Here is a 21336-nt window from a genome sequence, read left to right as displayed (position 1 = left end):
AACTCTCCAATTTGATTTGTTGCCAGTAAGTTCATAAAAAGGAAGTCAAAGAGGACAAGAACGGACTTCAAAAATGGACTCCTTTCGACCTGGAAAACATGGCTACTTATTGAAAAGCTCAGGGATGTTGCTATGGATTTGTGTAAACAATACCACCAGAAGCTGCTTAAAAGTTCAGGGGGAGTTAAGATGCTGCCCTTATCCATGCAATGCCTGTTGTGTCTTGCCAGAAGAATGCCTGCATGTGGTTTTAGCTTCCATAATATTGACATTATTGTTAACAGAATTGTGGCTATCATACTGATATCTATTTGATGCCTTATTTTAGATATGAGCATTTCCAGAAGGAACATCATTGAAACCTCAGATAGTTTTGTGAAAAAAAATACTACTATTGCATATACTTAGTAAAACACACATACAAGTATTTGTGTATACACAAATCATTAAACTTGATACTGTGCTGAATATATTTCCATAAAATATGACCAGCCAACTATATTTCCAATAGGCTGTTTTCCTTTTTTCTATTTTTATGTAAAACTAACATATTAGATTTATCTCATGCATAGAACAATTTCAAGACAGTGAGAAAGCACCAAATTTAAAAGGCCAACATATGGGGATCTAAAAGGGGGCAAAGGAAAGTTGAAAGGTGGGAGTATAGCAAAGAGATGAGGAGACCGAGAGGGCTATGACCTGTGTCTAAATTTGTGAAAGCCGTGCCGAACCGTTCTCCCTGACAGTGTGCTTTAGTAAGAATACCTCTGCCCCAGGCTCGGTGGAAATAGGGCAACCTTGTCAACTGACCAGAATCTGTGTGTCCCGTAAGGAAAGGGAAGGCCACTAGCTTCTAGGTGAGATGTGAGATCCCCACCAAGGGACAGAACAGAAGAGCACTGTGCCTGGTCCTAAAACCACATGTACAGCAGAGAATAACTGGAATTGCAAGTGGACTCTGGAAGCCCATGACATTGAGGAGCAGCGAGACAGTCAGCCAGGTGTCACCCGTGCTAAGACAGATGTGTTCCAGGCCCGTCTGCACTAAGTGCTTTGGGGCTTGAAGAGATCTTTGTCATGCGGCCGTGTGGAGAGGGAATAGTCTGATGTCCACACAGGGGTGTGACCTGGCCAGTAGACACGGGCCAAGAGCCACAAGGCTACTAATGACGTTTTCATGTCTTCTTTGAACACCCTTTTTATGCTCAAAGACAAAGGCCTTAGATTCCCTGTGGCACAAAAAGATCTAGAAGGATTCTTCAGTTCACCCTTCAGAGAAGTTTACTTTTGGACCAGTTCTATATTTCACATGGGTAAGAAAAAGGGAGGTGAGCCCTGGCTGGTGTAGCTCAGTGGATTGAGTGCAGGCTGAGAACCAAAAGGTCGCTGGTTCGATTCCCAGTCAGGGCACATGCCTGGGTTGCCGGCCAGGTCCCCCATGAGAGCCACGTGAGAGGCAACCACACATTGATGTTTCTCTCTCCCTCTCTTTCTCCCTCCCTTCCCCTCTCTCTAAAAAAAAATAAATAAAATTAAAAAAAAAGAAAAATGAAGGTGAAAATGTGAACAGACAAAATTTCTCTCTATGTGTATCTGTCCTCCCAAAGGCCATGGGTTGTAATGGAATGATCATTGACTTCTGTGGCCAGAGAAACATAATATTTTATTTTTAGTCTGCCGTTGATAACACTGTGGCATTTTAAAAATTAACTTTCTCAACTTCAGTTTCTTTACCTGCAGAAAGGAAGGTATTACTTTCCTTATAATTTTGGAAATCAAATACCCAGCCTAGGCTCTGATACATAGTATTAAAACATAAATAGTAGCTCTTAGTGTTATTAGATACTAAAATACAATACAATTTAAAAAATATGTATATAGGCCTGGCTGGCATGGCTCAGTGGATTGAGCGTTAGCCTGAGAACTGAGACGTCGCCAGTTCAATGACCAGTCAGGGCACATGACTGGGTTGCAGCCTGGGCCCCAGTCGTGAGTGTGAGAAGCAACCACAGATTGATGTTTCTCTCCCTTTCCTTCTCCCTCCCTTTCCCTCTCTAAAAATAAAAATCTTTTAAAAATGTATGTATGTAGTATGTTAGAAAATGGCAGTTTCATACCTATGCTCCTAAAATTATTTTTGTCATGAAAAAGCTGTTGCTTCCTTCCACGAGAAGAGATGAGGAAATTGTTTCTGAAATAAGGTTTGCCAGGAAAACAGAGACCCGTCAGTGGTTTGCAGTTTATCCCAGAAGAATCTGACATGTTGCTGGGCCTAAATGCAGTGGAGTATGACCGCCTTGCTTCATTTCATCCGGCATCAAAGGGGCTAGTGGAACCTTTTCTTTCAAACCATTAACCAGGCAGTCTTGCAAATGCAAAGTTACAAGAAGAGCAGAGTTTGACACTCTGTTGGGCAGCTTCACTTCTTCTCATTATGAAAGACTCTATTTGTCGCTTCAAATAGCACTTCCGCATTGACGGATTTTAAGCAGAGAGGCTGGAATATTTTACTATCAAAAAAAGGCTCAGAAGCTGTGATGAATTTTCAGGGAAGTCATGATTTTAGGACATGTTTACCTTTTATAGTAATCCTGATTTATCTTTCTTCTTTGAAGAATCATATTCAAAACTTCTAGACTAAAGAGGTGGTTAAGGAAATAAAATGCTTTCCTTAGAATGTTAAATATGCATTCAATTTACTGTTACAGTTGCACTGTTAATTTACGAAAACACATAAGCAAAAAAAAAGTCACAATATGGGGCTGATTGTTAGATTGCTCACCAATGGGAGTTACCGACTAGGTCTGGATTTGAAAGATATGCTACTAGCTGCATGCCTGATTGCCATTCTCCCTGATAAGACAGCCTGGAATTATCCAAATAGGTTTTAAGGAAACTTTAAAAGCTTACTAGCATTTTTTTATGGTTGCATATGCTTTCAAATTTCTTCCAAATCCTAGCAACTCCCCCCCAGGATGCACTCCCCCTGCCAACCTGGCCATCCCACCACCAGGAGGCAAGACCTCACACGGGGAAGGGTTGTCTCCTGGACGGAAGCCCGTGGACTCTTCCCCCCTTGCTAGAGTGCTAAATCCCCTGAGACCGGTGACTCCTTTCCTGTTCCTTTTTGTCTTTGGGAGATGAGAATTACGCCAACTGTGATCTTGTTCCTGTCCTACCATCTTCTTTTGGAAGAAAGTTAATACTTGTTTTCTAGTTTCTCAGGTCCATGATTAAAGTCAAATTTTGCCCCGGGAGAGATTATAAACAGAGATTTTCCCCTACTTGGTTGGCTTAGGTGCTGATATTTAGATTGGATTTTTTTCTTTGAGGAGGGTCTCTGATGGGTTGAGAGTGTTAGACACTTTGGGAGGAGTTGCTAATGAGGCAGACGTGAACCTTTAGGGGCCGGGAAGCTGTCTAATGAATGGCAACCCCTGAAAATGAAATTTATGCCCTAATTTTGGGCAAGGGGAGAAAGAATTTACAGAGTTGATTAAAGTAAGATTCTTAAAATAATCTTAGCCTGGATTATCTGTGTCACCCTGAACACAATCACAGACATCCTTTCAAAATGAAGAAAGCAGGAGTTTTGACTGTGCAGATAAAAAGGAATGGCGATGTGACCATAGAGTCAGGGACTGGAGGGACATGGCCACAAGTTCAGGAGTTCCAGCAGCCACCAGACACCTGGACGAAATGGGTCTAGGGGTGTGGCCTGCCAACACCAGGATTTCAGGGTAGTGAAACAAGTGTCCAGCCTTGGGCCTCCAGAACAATGAGAGAATGAGTTTCTGTTGCTTTAAGCCACCAGATTTGTGAACATTTTTTACAGCGAAAAGAATACAGAGGAAGGCCTGCCCAAATGCACGGGTCCTGTCCCTGTGCTGTGGCCTCAGTCAGTTGGATGTGACAGGAATGACGACTCGATCAAATTTGCCCCAATTAGATACTCTTCCACTAAGAATTTGGCATAGGAACTAGATAACTATCTTAAAATTTCTCCATTACCTTATTTATCATGTAACATAGAAGCCAATATATCACGAGTTTATCCAGGAGGATTTCTGTACCCTATTTCCTCATTAGATAGTTAGACGAATGGTAATCCCCGGAGGGAGAAAGAACTCTCATTGGGTTCAGTAGTCTAAAAAGAAAACAAAAATCCCCGTATTCTTAACAGGCGCTTTGAGAAGCTCAGGTACCCTTATTACATATGTGGTACTCAGCCAGTAAGAAATACGGATACAGGATGGTTTTCCAACCTGGAACCAAAGATTACTGTGTGGATGGGGTTGCCACACCTTTCACCAGAAGCAGAGTAGGAAAGGTGGGCAGCAGTGCCCAGGGCTCACACTGGCTGTGTCCCAGGGCAAGGTGAGGAGGAACACGGGCCCGATGGCAGTGGCGGTGATAAACGCAGCTCTGCTACCACTTCCTGCACCTGCGTTTGTTCCTGCTTCTTTCCCGAGTCTCGGGTTACAATTCCGCAACTTCCCGAAAGAATACCATCTCTGTTCTGTAAACTGTCCTCCTCCATGCACGGAGGAGTAAGGGCTGAGGCAGGAGATAGGAAAAGCCGTACCACACCGTCTGAACCGTAGAAGAAAAGTGTGGTCCTAGGAAACACTAGCTCGTGTCAAGATGGAAAATAAAGACACAAGTGTCTCAAAGAGTTGCTTTCCCATCTTCTAATTCTACTTCTTTTTTAAGGTACTTTGGCATTGAAGAGTTCTTACAAAAATACAGTACTCTTATTTGTGTTGGTTCCCATTACTGACATTTGAAGTGTACTAACCACAGTCAATTGTAAATCTGAATTCAAAGTAACTGCCTTACATATTACATAACTTTATGAGATTCAGACTGAAGAATCTAAAATATAAAACATGAAACATTGAAGTTCACTTCCTTATTAATTTTAAGTACTAAAACATCTACAGTATATAAAGTCAGCAAATTGTTTGCAATTATGTATGGGGTATCTTTTTAAAATCAAAATCTAAGCTCTTTACATCAGTTTCATTTTTAAAATCTTATGGGGCTGCACTTTTAATTTATTTAATTGTTTGTAATTTTTAACTTTTTTGAGCTATATCTCAAATGATCCTTAATGAGAAGGTTGATTAAAATAACATTACATTACAAATTATTAGACTTGGGTACATCTTTGTATGGTTTGGGAACAGATTTTGTTAAAATGTCTTTCATTTCTTCAATATAGTTATTTGTCCATTGGACATCATATTCACACCTAATAGAGGACCTTATTTTGGATGAACATATTTAGATAACAGCTATCTTCAAAAAAGATAGACCATGCTTTATAATTAAAGCATGGATAATTTAGGGATAGACCATTGTTTTATAATTATAAGTAGTCAAAATTTAATTCAGTAATTTTATTCTATATTAGAATAAGCAAAACCCTTGAAAATGAACAAAGATACAATTTATTTGAAGTATTTCATAGATAAATAACACATATTTAGTTACTAAGTAACAGAAAAGTTTAAGTTATGCAAACTTAAACATAAAAAAGAATTATTTGGATATCTAGTTTTGCTGGTGGTGTGTGTGTGTATGTGTGTGTGATACATACAGTCAAATACGGGTTGGGGCAGAAGTAGGTTTTCAGTTGTTTGTATGGAAAATAACACAATCATTACTAAATAATGATACAGGAATAAGCCCTGTGTTTTGTGTACTCACAACTGGAAACCTACTTTGGCCCCACCCCATATAATAAAGGAAATGAAAGTTCTTTCTATGCATGCAATATATTTTTGACTTTGTACAAATCATTCAAATTCACAAAAATGTAAAATGTGAGATTAAAGGAAGACCAGTTTGGTTTGAATCGTGATAGAAAAGTCACTAAATACTCATTGACTGACAATGTCATGCTCTTGTCGACGGAGCGTGGCCTCCATGTCCAGGGGCTGGCTGTGTGTCTAGTAATGATGGGCAGGAGCAATGCCTTCGCTCCCACCATGTGTCGAGTGCAGCTGAGGCTGAGCATTTATGCCGACTGTGAATTCTGTCACATACTAATATTGAATGTACCTACACAGGCCAAAGAGATCAGGTCTTATTTTGTATGTGTTTCTCTTTTTGATTTGGGGAAATATCTCTTAAGGCAACTAAAAGTACTATATGTATAATTTTTTTGTATGCTACATGGTGAAAACCTGGCAATAGTTACATTAATGTATTTTTTTCTGAGACATTTGGTTTGATTGTCACCAGAGCAGGGGAAATTAGTTATTGATTTTATGACTCTTTAAGATCCATGGATTAGTATATTATAGCCTTGCAAGTGTTATTTTGTCAGAGCAAAATTAAACCAAACAGAAAATTCAGCATAAAAGCATAACCATGAAAAAAGCTAATTAACATTAAACTTCTCCAAAAAGAATAATAATATATATGAGTCAGTAAAATCGGTGTAGAGACTGTAACTTCATCACCCACTAAGTGATAAAGGTAACTTCCACCTACGTAATGGGTCTATTGCAAGGCACCGTGGCCCAGGCCTTTGAGTGGGCATGGCCGGGAAAGGCCTGGCTCTACAGATGACTCAGCTCTTCTCAGTGGCGCTGCTTGACTCTTAGTCCAGTTCACTGTGTCCGGTCCACGTGTAAAGGATGTGGAGCTATCTAGGAGCAGAGTTTTTGTGCTTGATTGAACTTTGGTCAGAACCAATCAAATTAGATTTTGTAAAATAGCAATGTTAAATATATTCTCCACAACAACCAGAAAGAAAATATCAGAAAAGTATACAGGGTGAGGCAAAAAGAGGTTTACAGTGTAAGTACACAGAACACAAGACTTTTTCTTGTGTTGTTATTTATTAATTTTATTGGGTTCCTTCCCATGTGAGCAACTGTAAACCTACTTTTGCCGCCCTTGTCTGCGTAAGGCGGCATTAAAGCTCACTTTTGTTTCTTTCAGACTCTGTCAGTGGGCAATTCTGTGGAACAACACACCCCCAAACTTCTATTTTAGACTCTCCTTTTAGAAAAGAACATTTATCTTTAACAGACATGTATTTCCTTCCAACGTGATATGTAGTTCCCTGTATAGTACAGAGCTTTTGCTTTGATCCTGTGTTGAATTCTGAACTCCTATTTAAACAAATATTATATGAACTTTTTCCATGTAAACAAGTACTCTTCAAAAACAAGTTCCATGACTGCATAACATTCCATCATTTAACCAATCCTCTATTAATTAGTTGATCATACTTATCAACTAATTAATAGGTTTTCTCAACTAATTAATAGGTTTTCTTCATGCTTCTTTTGTACATAGTGATGTAATAAAAATTATATTTAATTTGCCCCTAAGACTTTTGTTTAAGGTTGTATTTCTGAAACTAGATAGACTGAACAATTAATATACTTTAGGATTTTTATAATATATTGTTTTCCATACAAATCCTACCAATTTATACTTACATCAGCAGATTATGAGACCATCTTTAAGGTTCATTTCCAATATTAACTTCCTATTTTTATAAAATTGATGCTTGTGAAACTGAACAATAATAACCTATTAAAATAATACAATGACAATATTAATATTAATTAATATTAAGACTTAATATTAAGACTTGTTATCGTGTGTCTGTAGGTGAAAAAATATGAGACAGTTGTTTATGGATAAGATACAGGCTCTATAGGCAGACAAACCTGGGAATAAGTTTCATCGCATCTAGTTCTCAGAGCTGTGTAACCTTGAATGAGCTGGCTAACTTTTCTAGACCTCGAGCTCTTACTTGTGATACCAATTATTCTAATCAATGTCGTTAAATAATTGTCAGGATTAAATGAGAACAGTGAGTGGCCCAGAGTAAGGCTTAAATCCATGGAAGCTCAGGCCCCTGTTACATCTGTGAGTTATTCAAAGGAAGTACAAAAGCGATCTATAAAATTTATCAACTTCTTTTGTGCAGAAGAAAATCAACCACGATTGATTTTTAAACGTTTCACTTGGTTGCTGTAGAGTGATGAAAATGTATATTTCTAACCTGGTGAATCCTTTTCCTTTTCTTTGAATCCAGCAAGGGGGCTGGGCAGAGGGAGAGCCACAAGAGCTTTGAACGTTGTAACAGCAATCTTGCTTTCTTTCTCCTCACGACGCTCGGGAACTATGTTCCAAATCATTTCTAAAGTCAATGCATTTTGAACAGATGAATAGACTTTGATTCGGCAAACAATCACCAGGTCTGAATAATTATCCTTTGAGGGAGAATTGCGTGTAGGTCAGACACCGTTTAAAAATCAAAGTTGCATATTGATTTCAGGGATCCTATTTTTTAACTCACTTGTTCCTCCCTGCTAATATCTATTCAGTTGTTTCTCACAAGTATAACTTTATTACAAGAGAAAATTCCTAGCATTTCTCCTAGAAGTAAAAATCAGGGAGACAGCAATTTTTATAGCTGATACACACAAGCCACTATAATTTGGCTATACTGGAGTTTGTGAGAAGACTTCTCTTTCATACCGTTGACAGCAACGGTCATTGTTTTATTGAACGGCAGTTTGTTGAGGTTCTGTCGTGTTGTCATATTGAGAGTAGAGCTGTGAAAAATGATGCGTGTTTCCTCACATAAATTTGTCTACGCATTTGTTAAAAACACACAATGAAAACAAAAATATAAAACTAAAAAGATACTTTCAGATTTTGATAAATGCCATAAAAGAATTTTAAAAGCTTAATGTGATAGAAAATAACTCATGGGTTGATCAGAAGTGAGTTCTTTAGTGCAGTGACATTTTTTAGGTGAGACTTGAGGGTCAGCTCATTAAAAAGATTGGGAGATTGTGAAAGGTCATGAAGTAGGACGAACTCAGTTTGGTCTAGAAAGAGAAATAAGATTAGTATGATTGAATAACAGAGAGCAAGAGGTAATGGTAGAATGCAAGATCTGGAACACACCAAGGTCAAAATCATGTAGGAGTTAGTTGGCAATGTCAAGACTTACTATAAAGCTACAGTAATCAAGACAACGTGGCATCAACCAATGTAACCCAAATAAATTCAAAAAAAATGAAAAAACATTAAAAAAACAATAGACACATGATCAATGGAGCATAATAAAGAGTCCAGAAATGAGACATCCTTTGCATCTAAGGGGGATCCCCTCTCAATTTTTACCTTAGAACAAATAATCTACCAGAGTGCATCTGATCACTTTATTGTACATTTCTAAAGCATTGATAAACCCATAAGCAAAAAATAATAGATGACCATAGAGACAAATAAGTATGTGCTATATATGAAATGACTGCCTGATATATTCACTGATGTTTTTCAACTTTGGACTCACTAACAATGATGAGGGTAACTTGTTGACCAAAGTCACTGAGTCACCTCCTGCCATAAGGAAGAACACCAGGTTGGCCAGGTGTCAAGGTGACTCAGAAGGTGAATGTCAGCAGCATACACGATTGAGCTTTAGGTGCCCTGTGCTGGTGGTTTCGGTCAGATCTTTTAAGGTGGGGGTGAGACTGTAACTGAATAAAGTTTGCTGCGTGAGGACTGATGGGTACAGCGAGGCGAGGGGCTTTCAAGTGGCTCTGGTTTATGGAAACTTTTTTATAATTCAGGGGTGTGCCCCGTCCAGGGGTCTGCTGTTGGTTTGCATCCTCCACCCGTTGCCCTGAGAAGATGCTCATCTGAACAGTCAGATAAATGATCTTCGGGAAGTTCCTAAAGTGAGAAACAAAGTTATTTACTGGCTTACTGTCGGATCCTCTTGGGCACAATTTCTTGGGGAAAAATACTAGGGTTGTATTATATAAAGGCAGCTTAAATTCTTATCATGATCAAAATTACAGAGAGAAGATTGCTTGGCAAGTTAATGTCAAGTATTTCTACACACATCTGAAATCTTAGCTATACAATGTATAGTAACTAGTAAATTCTAGAAATCTCAGCACTCTATTTGTGTCCCAGTGCTTCTTAACTATCATACTTTATTCATAACAAATTGGAATCTTCGAACGAACATAATGGTTTTTCTTTTTTATAGAGTAGCTTCCCCCTCCCCCCACCTCTCTCATTCTCTTGATTCCTTCCCTTCTGTGACACTAAGAACATGATGCCATAACCCATGTATGTGTCAACTGGTGACTCAGTGAAACACCACCCAGTATACAATATAGGTTCTAACATTAAATTTATTGGTGTAACATTGATAATATGAAGATTCTAGTGTGCAATTCTATGACACATCGCCTGTACACCGCACTGTGTGCCCACCACCCGAACTCCAGTCTCCTTCTGTCACTGCACATTTGACCCCTTTACCCTCTTCTTTCTGTCCTTACATCAACCCCCTTCCCTTCTGGTCACCACCATACTGTTATCTTTGTGAGTTTGTTTGTTTGTTTGTTTTACATCCCACATATGAGTGAGAGCGTCTGGTTCCTGTCCTTTCCCCAGACAATTTAATCTCAACACCCATGAAACATTTGAGAAGCCTTTTTTCTTCTAAGCAGATGTTATTTTCCCCTGAATACAGAGTTCAGATGTTTGAGAGATTCCTCAGTTCACATTTGCAAGTAAATGGTGGACATGCATGTAAATGAGACAATTTCACTAAAATTGCTCAATGTCATAAGCAAATGCAAAGTGTATGCCCTTCACACAAAATCAATACTACAGAAATGTTCACAAACGTGACTGTGCAATAGTGCCTTTAATTTCTCAGGAATATTGAAAATACATGTTTGTTATTGTCACAATTTTTTTAAATGATCTAAAGGCCCTTAAATTTTTACTTTTGATGGCTGCTTTATTACTCTCAAGGTGTGCACATAGAGAGAAAATTTGTGTTGCAGACAGTTCTCTTTTTTCTTCATGTATTTATGGCATATTGAAGCTTCCACAGATATTAAAGTAGAAACCCACAAGTACTCTCCTTAGATATCATTCATACGCTGTCTCTTTATGGTTTTAAAACTCTTAGCCTGAGTGAAAACCAAAGAGAATGATGTGGACATTCTCTATTTCAAAATGTAACCTTAAGGTATTTCTTCCCATAGAAATCTTACAGTTTAAATCAGGTGGATCTTACTGGTATCATTTGGATTTGTCTTTGGAGGGAGTGTGATTTTTGTGTGTTCCACATCAAAGTGATTTGATGAGCACAGTTCTAAAGCTACAGATTTATAGGAAACCAAACATCTGAATGAAGCAAAATATCTGGTGCAGCTAAACTCTAAGAAAAAAAACAAAGAACAAATGAAAAATGAAATATATTGGCCACCATGTGGACTGCGTGTTTTGTGGTGTCAGCATTCCAGTGAGAAATGTTGGTATTTCTTCCTCTCTCTCCACTTTGTTATTTGATATTCTGTAAAGTCACCGCCCTGTCCACCTCACTTACAGTTGTTCTTCAATGTCCTGTTCTTGTGAGACCCTGGGCAAGGGGACCAGCTGACCCACACCAGACTCCTGTTCCACAGACACTGTGACATAGAAAATGTGCATTTTTTACGTCCCTAGGTTTGTGGCCCCAGTGTTACAGAGGACTGGGACACTAACACACTGGACATCCGGTGTCAAGGAAGGAGTACAAATTCTCAGGGACCTGACATTTTTGGAATAAATCTATTGTAAGCAAGTTGCTCAGCCACCTTCCATCCACATGGGTGGGACCCTGGGAGGTTCCTTTGACTGAGACACTAAGAATTAACTAGGCCTGGAAGCCCTAGGAACCTTCCAAAGCTCTGCTCCTGTAGCTCTATGGTGGGTGTGGTAACCCCACAATGGGCTTATTCCCTGATTTCAATGGGAAGAATTGGCTTTTGAAGTTATAATGGAAACTTTGTTGTCAGGGGTAAGGAAAGCATGTCTATCCTTTTTAAAAAATCTCTTCCAGTGGGTGATACAGCCATTCACCCAGTCCCAGGAAGGAAAATCACAACTGACAGCTACTTGCCTAATCACCACACTCCATTTATTCGCTTCTCCAAAGTGCGTTCTGTCACCCCGTTCACACTATCATTTCCTTCTGTGACAGCTTTCAGCCTGTCAATTAGCTAGGCTGCACTAGGTCTCCCCAAAGTCTCTCCATGAGTCAGTTTTGCCCACTAGAGATATTCCAGGGAGAGGGGGGAAGCAGAAATGGAGAAATGGAAAACATCCATTTGTATGCCCCGCAGTTCCATTCTGGGCCAAGTGCCTTTGGCCTGCACATCCTGGCATGTCTGCCGGCTGTCCTGCTTGTCCGGGCCGCAGCCGGTCAGCAGCCTCTCCAACCCACTGGATCATGTCCCCTCGCTCCCCTGAAGCCCAAGGCAGGTGGGTGTGAAAGCTCCAAGGCTGCAACTTGTCCCTCCCAGGGACAGGGGCGTGGGCAGTGCCCCCACCTGTTTGTTTCCCCTGAAAGGAGAGCTGGCCGGTCCTGGAGGAGATGGGTAGGAGGAGTCCCTGGGAAGAGGCATGTGAACAGACTTCGGAAGGGACAATGAATATAAAAACATTTGTGTCACATGTACATGCCTGAGAAGAATGAATTAAACAACATGGGTCCTCTGGCGGCTGAGTCGGACTTTCTGCAGTTCCCTTTCTCATCTAATGGACTCCCAGGAGAATGGCCGCACGGCAGGATGGATGTGCTCTGTGGACTGAGCAGAATGACGTCGGCTTTCCTGGGCCTGCCCTGCCACAGCCCCACTCAGTGCTCAACTTGCCAGCATCAGGTAACAGCACCGAGTTCCTGGCTCCTGCTCTTCTTGGTGGACTTGGCCAGTTTGCTTGTGGTGGGCTGGCCATCGGAGACCGTTCTGCCATGGAAGGAACCCAACATTGTTTTCCCGGGAGCAGACGCTGACTCTGCTTACAGATGTGCCCTCGCTGCCCTGAGCCTTCGCTGGACCTGGAATTGGTGGACTTACGGAGCCCCTACTCCGTGTCTCAGTGTGACACACAGTATATATTCCGACCGAGGAGCCGGCCTCCCAGCCAGGGGGCACGTCAACGGCCAACAGCGTGGGAGTCCGCCGGTCTTACTACACCCCTATTACCACGGAGGAGTGGTCCTCATGAAATGACAAGGGGGCTCTTTCAGTTTTTTCCGCCAGCCAAGTGGCAAAACCTGGCTAGCATAAAATCCTGTTCTCTGGAACACTGCCCAAAATCAGTGCCAGCATTTTTCTCAGAGCCAGGATTCACGTGTCTGTGAGTCGAGGAGTAGAAGTTGGAGTGTGTCTTTCAACGCTATCCTTACTGATCTCATCATCCCAAGTCTGTGAGTCTAAAGACCTCAGTTCCCCAAAGGGAGACAGTGCCATCAGGGGATCCAGCCAGAGTCCCACACGACTTGAAGACTACACCTGCCCGACACTTTGGCCTTGCCAGTGAACCAACAGGCAAAATGTTGACCACTGCACGGGACAGGGACTTAGCCCGACTGAAGGAAAACCTGGCACCACTACCTTCTGGAGACGAGAAGCGTGTCTGCAATTCAAAAGGTCCACAAGGTGTCTCTAAATAATGCCACATCCTGTGACAAGAGACAATGGAGAGCTGCGGCCACCCCACCCCAGGCATAATGACCCAGACTCTTCGGAAATAAAGGTGCAGGTCAGCTCACCCGGCAGACCCCCAGGACTGCCGAGTGACTTGCGGAGGGCAGGGGAGATACATATTGTGTAGTCAGAGAAGAATGCCGTTAATATCAACCATGACCATATATGTGTCCATGGCAAAAATGAGGATCACAGTAAAATATATTTACGTATGTATTCTAACCAACTCCTTTCTCTCCTCCCACCAGTTCATTCACACTGAGTTTGAGGTTGTTTTCTAGCTTGTGTGTAAGGGACGTGCTGTTGAAAGGGCGAGTGCACCTCAGCGGGGGAGTGGCCACCGCGTATCACCTAAAGAGAAGAAAGGGGGTTCTCGTTCTTCCTGGGCAGTGAGTGGGTCACTGCGTTTCCGGTTACATGTAGCCAAGCCGTGTCACATTAGCGGGGGCACGCTTTTCCTGCTCTCTTTATTTGAACATTAGGTCATGGTTAAAAGTGGTGGCTACTGGTGCCAGGTTGACAAGCAGGGACCCTAGTGACTGTATTTTGTCAAGTTAGCCAGTTCCCGTCCTCACACAGCTCTATGGTGCCGAGGTCCGGCGGCAGCAGGGTCCAAGGGTTCCTGAAAGGTGGGTGAGGCGTCAGTGGTGGGAGACAGATGACAACACGACTCAGAGGACGGTGAAGCTCTGTTCCATTTATTGCAAGTACAAGCAGGTTTTTATATTTTCATTTTTGGTAGTGATTAACATTCACGGTTAGGCAAAGCAGGAAATTTTCTACCCGGAATCAGACAATTAGAAATAGCTGTGTGTACAGAGTTTGAATGTCTTATTATTTATTAAAGTTCTCAGAGTTTGTCATGGGGCAAAAGGATACACTAGATTAAGTAGAGGTTATAGGAAATTTATTATAAGGCCTTTGTGATATCTAACTTAGCTATCTATCTTTTCTGTCAAAAATGTTTCTTTATGTACTATGGACTCAGACTCCCTGGTAATTGTTTCTACATGCTTAGTTTGTAATAGCTAACCAGCTTCTTCTATTTCTTTGCCTGTCTAATTCTAATTGATATATATTCTTATTCAAGGTAAAGGAGGGGCTGTTATTCTAACAACTTTTAGACATTTAGGGGCTATTTTATTAGAGGGGATTTTGTTCTCTGGTCAAGAAATTATTTTGTACAACTTCATTGGAATTATGCTTATCAATGAACCTGAAATGCAGGTGTCTGACAATCCCATCACCTTTGATCACCAAAACAAACAGGCAAGGAGAAGGTTTATAAACACCGTGTTTACACAATTTTGGGCATGATTCAGTAGTCTGGGGAGAACTAGTTGTCTCTTCAGAATTTTCTTCAAAGTTAATCATTGACTCACTTCAAGCCTCTTTCTCCTTATGGCCTGTTCTTATGGGAATCAGGGTACAAAGTAAGACCATGAATAACATCAGCAATGTTATTCAGAGCAATCCCCCCAAAATTACTGCCCCCTTTGTATGTCACATTCTCTTCCAGGAAGAGGGATTCCTTGAATTCCTTCTTTCCATGTCCAGACCTCGTCAGACAGCATGGCTGGGAGAGGACATGGCACTATGGGACAACAGAGTTGGCCAAAAAAGAGTTTGCATGAGATTTGACTGAGGCAGTGAAGTAGCAGCCTTTGTGTGTTCTGAAGGCTGGCTGCTGTTGCGGTTCCCACACACTGTCACTCATTTGCTCTCTGAACTTGTGGTCTGGGGTAGCAGTCCTCTTCACAAACCCCGAGCTCCAGCCATATCTCCTTCTTTGGCTCCTCCAAGATCATGGGCGACATAGGCAACTCCGTGGTGCAGGGCGCTGGTTCCTTTGCGGGTCACCTGTAACCCTGGAGTCGAAGACGGTGAGAGACAGACGCATATTCCAGTCTGTTCTTTTTCCTCTCCAGACTGTCACTGTGAGTCCCAGTGAGTCCCACTCCTCCACTTTGTCAGTGGACAGCTCTGCTTGGTCGCAGCCCAACACCAGATACAGAAGCAGGGTCCTTCCGCAGAGTACTTCACCAAACTCCACGGTTATACAAGGAATACTGTGTGCTGCCCACCCCTTATTCCCTGTCACTCTGCATGGTTCAGATTCTCTGATTAAACACTGACAAATACCCTCAGTCTCAGGCTCTCTCACTGTAATAGAACATATTAATTCTGCTCCAGATTTTGTAGGAAAGAATACTTTCTAGGATGAGTCTACATAATTCTGTAGTCATGGATGTTATGATACTACTATTAAAATTATATTAAACATCCCTCTGGCTGTAGCGTACACAGATTTTACTACATAACCATTCTCTGCCCCCTGTTATTTAGGCAGCCCTTAAATATGACCTTCAAATATGATTTGACACTTAAGTGACTGTATTTCCAATAAGAAATAATTATAGTAAATTCTGGGGAATTATTGTAATTCCTTTAGTGAGTTCAATATGTTGAAATCAGTTTTCAATGAAAATATTTTGAATTTTTAACCTTGAATCAGAAAAATTATTTCAATCTCTTTTTCCATTGAAAATGTACTTGATATAGCACATAGCTACAGTCCCTTTAAAATCTGGGCTTGTACCAAATGCACATTTTTTTCATACTATCTAATACTAACTTCCCATAGCACAAAATATTTTAAACTTGGAGTGAAAAAAGCCACCCGAGGACCTTAGGAAACGCACATTTGTTTGGCCCTATCTCCTGAGAATTTGATTTAGTGCATATATCGGGGCCCTCAGAGCCTGCATTACTGCGAACACCCAGCTGACTGATACAATCGCAGAGGCTGCTAAATCAAAGTGGTCACATTGAGTGAAATGCATGAAATTTCTATTCTATATTCACTACTATAACATGTAAAAGTTCCATAAACACAGCCTCTAAAACTGAAAATAAAGGAGCCTATTGACTCTCTGAAACCTGGTCTCCATCCAATGCACATTTTCCATGATAAACAGAAATAAGAGGTGGTAAGAATACAATTTGAAGTAATAACTTTCTGGGATGAAGGGGAAAATAATAAAGACTGAAAAATGGCTTTCTCCTAATACCAATAACGGTGCTTTATATTTTCACAGTGCTTTATAGTTTTCAAACCACTTTCAGAAATGATTTCCTTCGATGCTCACAATTGAATAAAGCAAAGAATGGGGCTTGTATTGCTCTTCCCCTCCCATGGGTGAAAAAGCGAAGTAACAGCACAGAGGTACTTCATGTCACCTTTGGGTTAGGGACTGAGCTGATCACAATGCTGGGGAATTTTGAGGGACATTTGAGCAGACATAGAGAGATGTGATTGGGGGGGTAGTTGGAAAACTTTGAAAGTGAGGTGATCAATTACCTCCATTAGACAAAATTACTGAAAATAGTAAAAGTACTTCATCAATGAAGAGCTAAGCAGGGTAATTTAATTTATATTTTAATAATAAAGAAAGAAGATAACTAGAAAAGAAATTTGTTTTCATATCCATTTTTATGTCATAGTTATGTTACTACAGAGAAAACTTAAGTTGACAATAAATATAGTTTGTATAAGTTGCTGATTTCAGATATAGTTCTGGTTATGACTTTTTGTGTCTCCATATTCCGAAACTGTAAAAGTGACTTTATACCTCCACCTACTTGTTTTATAGTCACTCTTAGTGACTTGTGCTGAAGTGTAGTGGGAAAATCACCAGTTTGAATGATGAGGATGAAAATATGCATAAGGGAAATGATAAATTAGAAAAAAGCATTTATATCCTCTAAATTTTCAAATATAAAAGACAATCTTTCAATATAACTGTTTGTCCTTGAATAAAATAGATTTCATGGGCTCATAATGTATCTAAAGCTGAAATGAATTTTAATATAAAATAACTCCTTGTAATGGAGACACATAAACTTATATCCTTTTAGGACATAAATTTGAAATGTAAAATTAATTAAGGAATATATAATTCAAAATATTTTACAAAACATCAGATAAAAATTTTAAAATACTTTCCTTACTATTTGAGCTCTTGGAAAACAAATAAAAATTATTTTGCCATATTATGGTATTGAACATAAAAATAAATGTGCTTTTTTAGTATCAGTTAATGTTAAAATAATTCCTAAAACAGCCCTAAAATTCAATGTCCAGAGCTACAAAATTTGAAATGTCATAAAAATACCTCTATTGATTTTTCTCACCCAATCGACAGCAATTCAAAGCAGAAATGAGGCTCTGTAAAGTCTTTTAAATCATAAATGGCTCATGTGATGCAATTAAAAACCTGCACACGTTACTGAATGATGTTTATTGTGCCATCAGGGATTCTGCGAATGGGTTAAATGTACCTAGTTTCTGTAAAGTGTGACTTCGCTGACCACGCAGCCCTAAGGTTCCAGTTGCTGATTTATTAAAATAAAAAAAGAAGAAGAAGATGAAGTTCTTTTTGACCCCTGCTCCTCTCGGTCAGTTCGGTTGGCCAAGTTCATTTAACTAATAAATAAATGAGCCAGGATTTGAACTGTGGATCTGTGGATTCCAGCTCAGTATTATCAGTCCTGCAGTTAACCAAAAGCTGGTATTCTCCCTAAAAAGTGAGAGTCATCCTCGGAACCCAAATCAGGGCGTTTGTCAGTACCACCCCTCCCTATTGCTGTAGTCAGGCCTTCATTTTAACATGCAGCATTGTTTCCTGTGGTCCTCATCACACATCACTGAATCGTTGTTGAGTCATTTTTTTCCACTAAACTCTATTTCTTTGTTGTAAGTTATGTTTTCTTTACTTTTGTATTCTCAGATGGTACCACCCTTTCTGGAATATAACAGAAAATCAATAAATTCTTGTGGAATTAGTGAATAGAAGTGCAGAAATGATGGAAATACACTGTATTCGGAAGAGGGTTTACAATGTTGACAACCCACGTGATTTAATTACTAGGAATGCTGCAGTGTCTGTTTGCTGAAGACACTCGCCCCACCCCACTCTGGGACCTTACCCACGTGACCCCAGACACCAGAAACCCCAGTCTTTGAATGTCAGCTCAAATAAATCAACAGGATCAATCATTAGTTATCTTTCCTTTATAATGTTTACGGTTTGGTTAACATGAAGTTAATTGTAAACTCCTTGCTCTGAGGGCACAGAAGGATGTTCCCCTGGAACTTACACTCATTTCCATTTGTTTATTTACTCCTACACTCTCTCTTCAGAATGTAAGCCAATCACCCCTTTTTCTTAGAAGGTTTTTCTTATCTAATTCAGTGCAGAATCTGTGAATCTGCCCTAGGGTCCCTTGCACGTCTGTGTGTGTCCCTGTCACTGCCCCCATGTTGTCCTGTGGCTGATCTCCTGGGCTATAAGCCCCAAGCACTGGTGACTGACTGTATAGATTTGGGTTGTGCCAGTGAACACAGGGAGTGACTAATGGTTCGTTCAAGTAAGTAGTTATTAAGCATCATATTTATAAATATCAGCTTTATGTAAGAAAATAATAAAAGGATTCTTTGATAATGAAAATGTTAAGAGCAACTCTTTGCTGCCAGATTTGATCAAACTATTCAGTAGAATTCTAGTTCATCATGTTATTTAATCATGCTGCTTCTGTTTATTTAAAATATGTATTCCCGCCTAATTTAACACATTAAAAAGAAAAGAAAAATATGCACACATAGGGGATTTTTAAAAAATAAAAGAGGAAAATAGTTTTAAGGGAAAATATATGGTTATACCTGTAACGAGCTTTTCTTCTTGCAAGCAAGGATTTCCAAGGAAAAGGGAAACACATTTCTCAAAGGAGACCACGTTTCTTCTTGTACTGAATGCTGAGATAAATATCTTACTTGCAGCAGCATATAGAAAACACCGAGACATGCCATGATCAATGTTCTCAGCAGAAATGGAAATTATGGAGATATTTCTTGTGGCCACCTTTGCTTTAATTTATAGTATAATATCCAGCACAGCTTGGCTAATGCAGAATTCAAGGATGAGCTGAATACTATGTAATACTGGGTTTTTCATCACCTTATTCCCTAGACTCCATCTATTTTGAGCATGCAGAGATACCACATCAACAATTGTCCCCATTCTGTCACTAATCTTGCAATTTTTCCTCTTTACTGCATCATAGATGTGCAACCACAGGTATGTTAACTATAATCATGAAATAAAACAAATTAAACTCAGTACTCTGTAATCTCCAGATCCCCCTTCTAATAGCTCCCCATTTCCTTACCTTTGCAGCAAAACTCCTCCCAACCATTTCTGTACTAATTTAATTTAGTTTCTCTACTTCTGACATCTCTTGGGCCAACCTGGTTAGATTTTGTTCTGTTCTGTATAACTACAGATCAACACGTTCCTTCACTTACTACTTGATCTGGATGCTGCCAGCTCCCAGATCAAGTCACAGTCCTCATGTATCTGGCCTGTCAGCAGCAGGCACTGCTTTGCTCCCTGAGCTCTCAGATCCCCCTCCTTATGTTGTTTTCCCAGCACCACTGCAGCTCCTTCTGTGGTCCCTCTTTCAGACCTTGAATTTCCAACGTTATCTTCTTGGAGATGTGCTTCTTGACTTCTTTCCCTTACCTGTGTTGCCAGTGAGCTGAGCCTCCTGGTGCTCAGTGCCGTAAATGCCTACAACATCCAAGCATTTCCAGTTTCAGACACTGGAGCTTATATCACATCCGAACCTCAGACATATCTGTCCAGTTTCCTACTTGACTTTTCCATTTGGATGGGCAATAAGAATCTTTGACTTAGTAACCCCCAAACAAACAAACATTCATCTGCTCCTATCTGAAAATATGTGTTCTAAACACCATCTTGTCTCACTCCCTTTTCTGTTATAAGAAATAGTAATTATATGCTTCAACTGGGTCAGGCAAGGACACTATAAGAATGAATAACTGCGAGCTGATCTCTTTCATAATCTTAGATGTAAATATGTGGAAACACTTAAAAAATCAAATCAGGCATTAGTAAGAAGGAAGATATCTCATAACCAAATGACTTTTATGCTGAGAAGTTATATTTGTTTTAGCCCTTTGTAACCATAAGATATAATTCCATATTAAGGAAACGAGGTAGAAAAATTCTGCAATCTTATCAATATAATAAGTATTTGCAAGGCTCATTGCTCATTTAGAAGAGAATGAAACTTAATGACTTAAGATTTTCTGCCAATCTCTACAGAATTGTGAAATATTGAAATTGCAAACAACAAAGGTCACCATCACCATTTACATTCATCACAGTTCTGATGGATCTAGCTCATAAAATGAGTCTAGAAACAGAAATAAAATCCATAATGATTAAAAAGGAAAAATAATAAATGCCATTGCTTTCAGTTGAAATGATTGTGTATACAGGAATACAAAGGACACTGTGGGAAAATTACTGGAATAAATGAGTGAATTTATTAAGTTTGTGGTACAGGTACAATACAAAAATCTATATGTTAGTACCAATTAGAAGACATAAGTACAAAAGCCATTTATAATAGCACCAAAAGCACACATTTTGCGTAGTAAGTATTCAGAAAGATGTGCAAGAACCTAACTGTGAATGTCCAAACATTGTTATCATTGATTATGAAAACTAAGTAAGTCAGAGATGCCAATTTCTCACAAATTTATGTTTTTTGCAATCTCAAATACAAATCCTCTTTAATCTCCTTGTCAAACTGATTAAAATTTTTGACATTCCAGTCAAATTCACTGTCCCAAATAGCTCTCTGTTATGCCATTTTTCTTTGTCAAGAGAGGTGCTTGTCGTTGGAATATGATACTGAATGC

This window comes from Sturnira hondurensis, unplaced genomic scaffold, assembly GCF_014824575.4.
Source record: "Sturnira hondurensis isolate 20B ecotype Veracruz unplaced genomic scaffold, ASM1482457v3 Scaffold0018525, whole genome shotgun sequence".
Taxonomy (NCBI): Eukaryota; Metazoa; Chordata; class Mammalia; order Chiroptera; family Phyllostomidae; genus Sturnira; species Sturnira hondurensis.
This window is presented reverse-complemented; position numbering follows the sequence as displayed.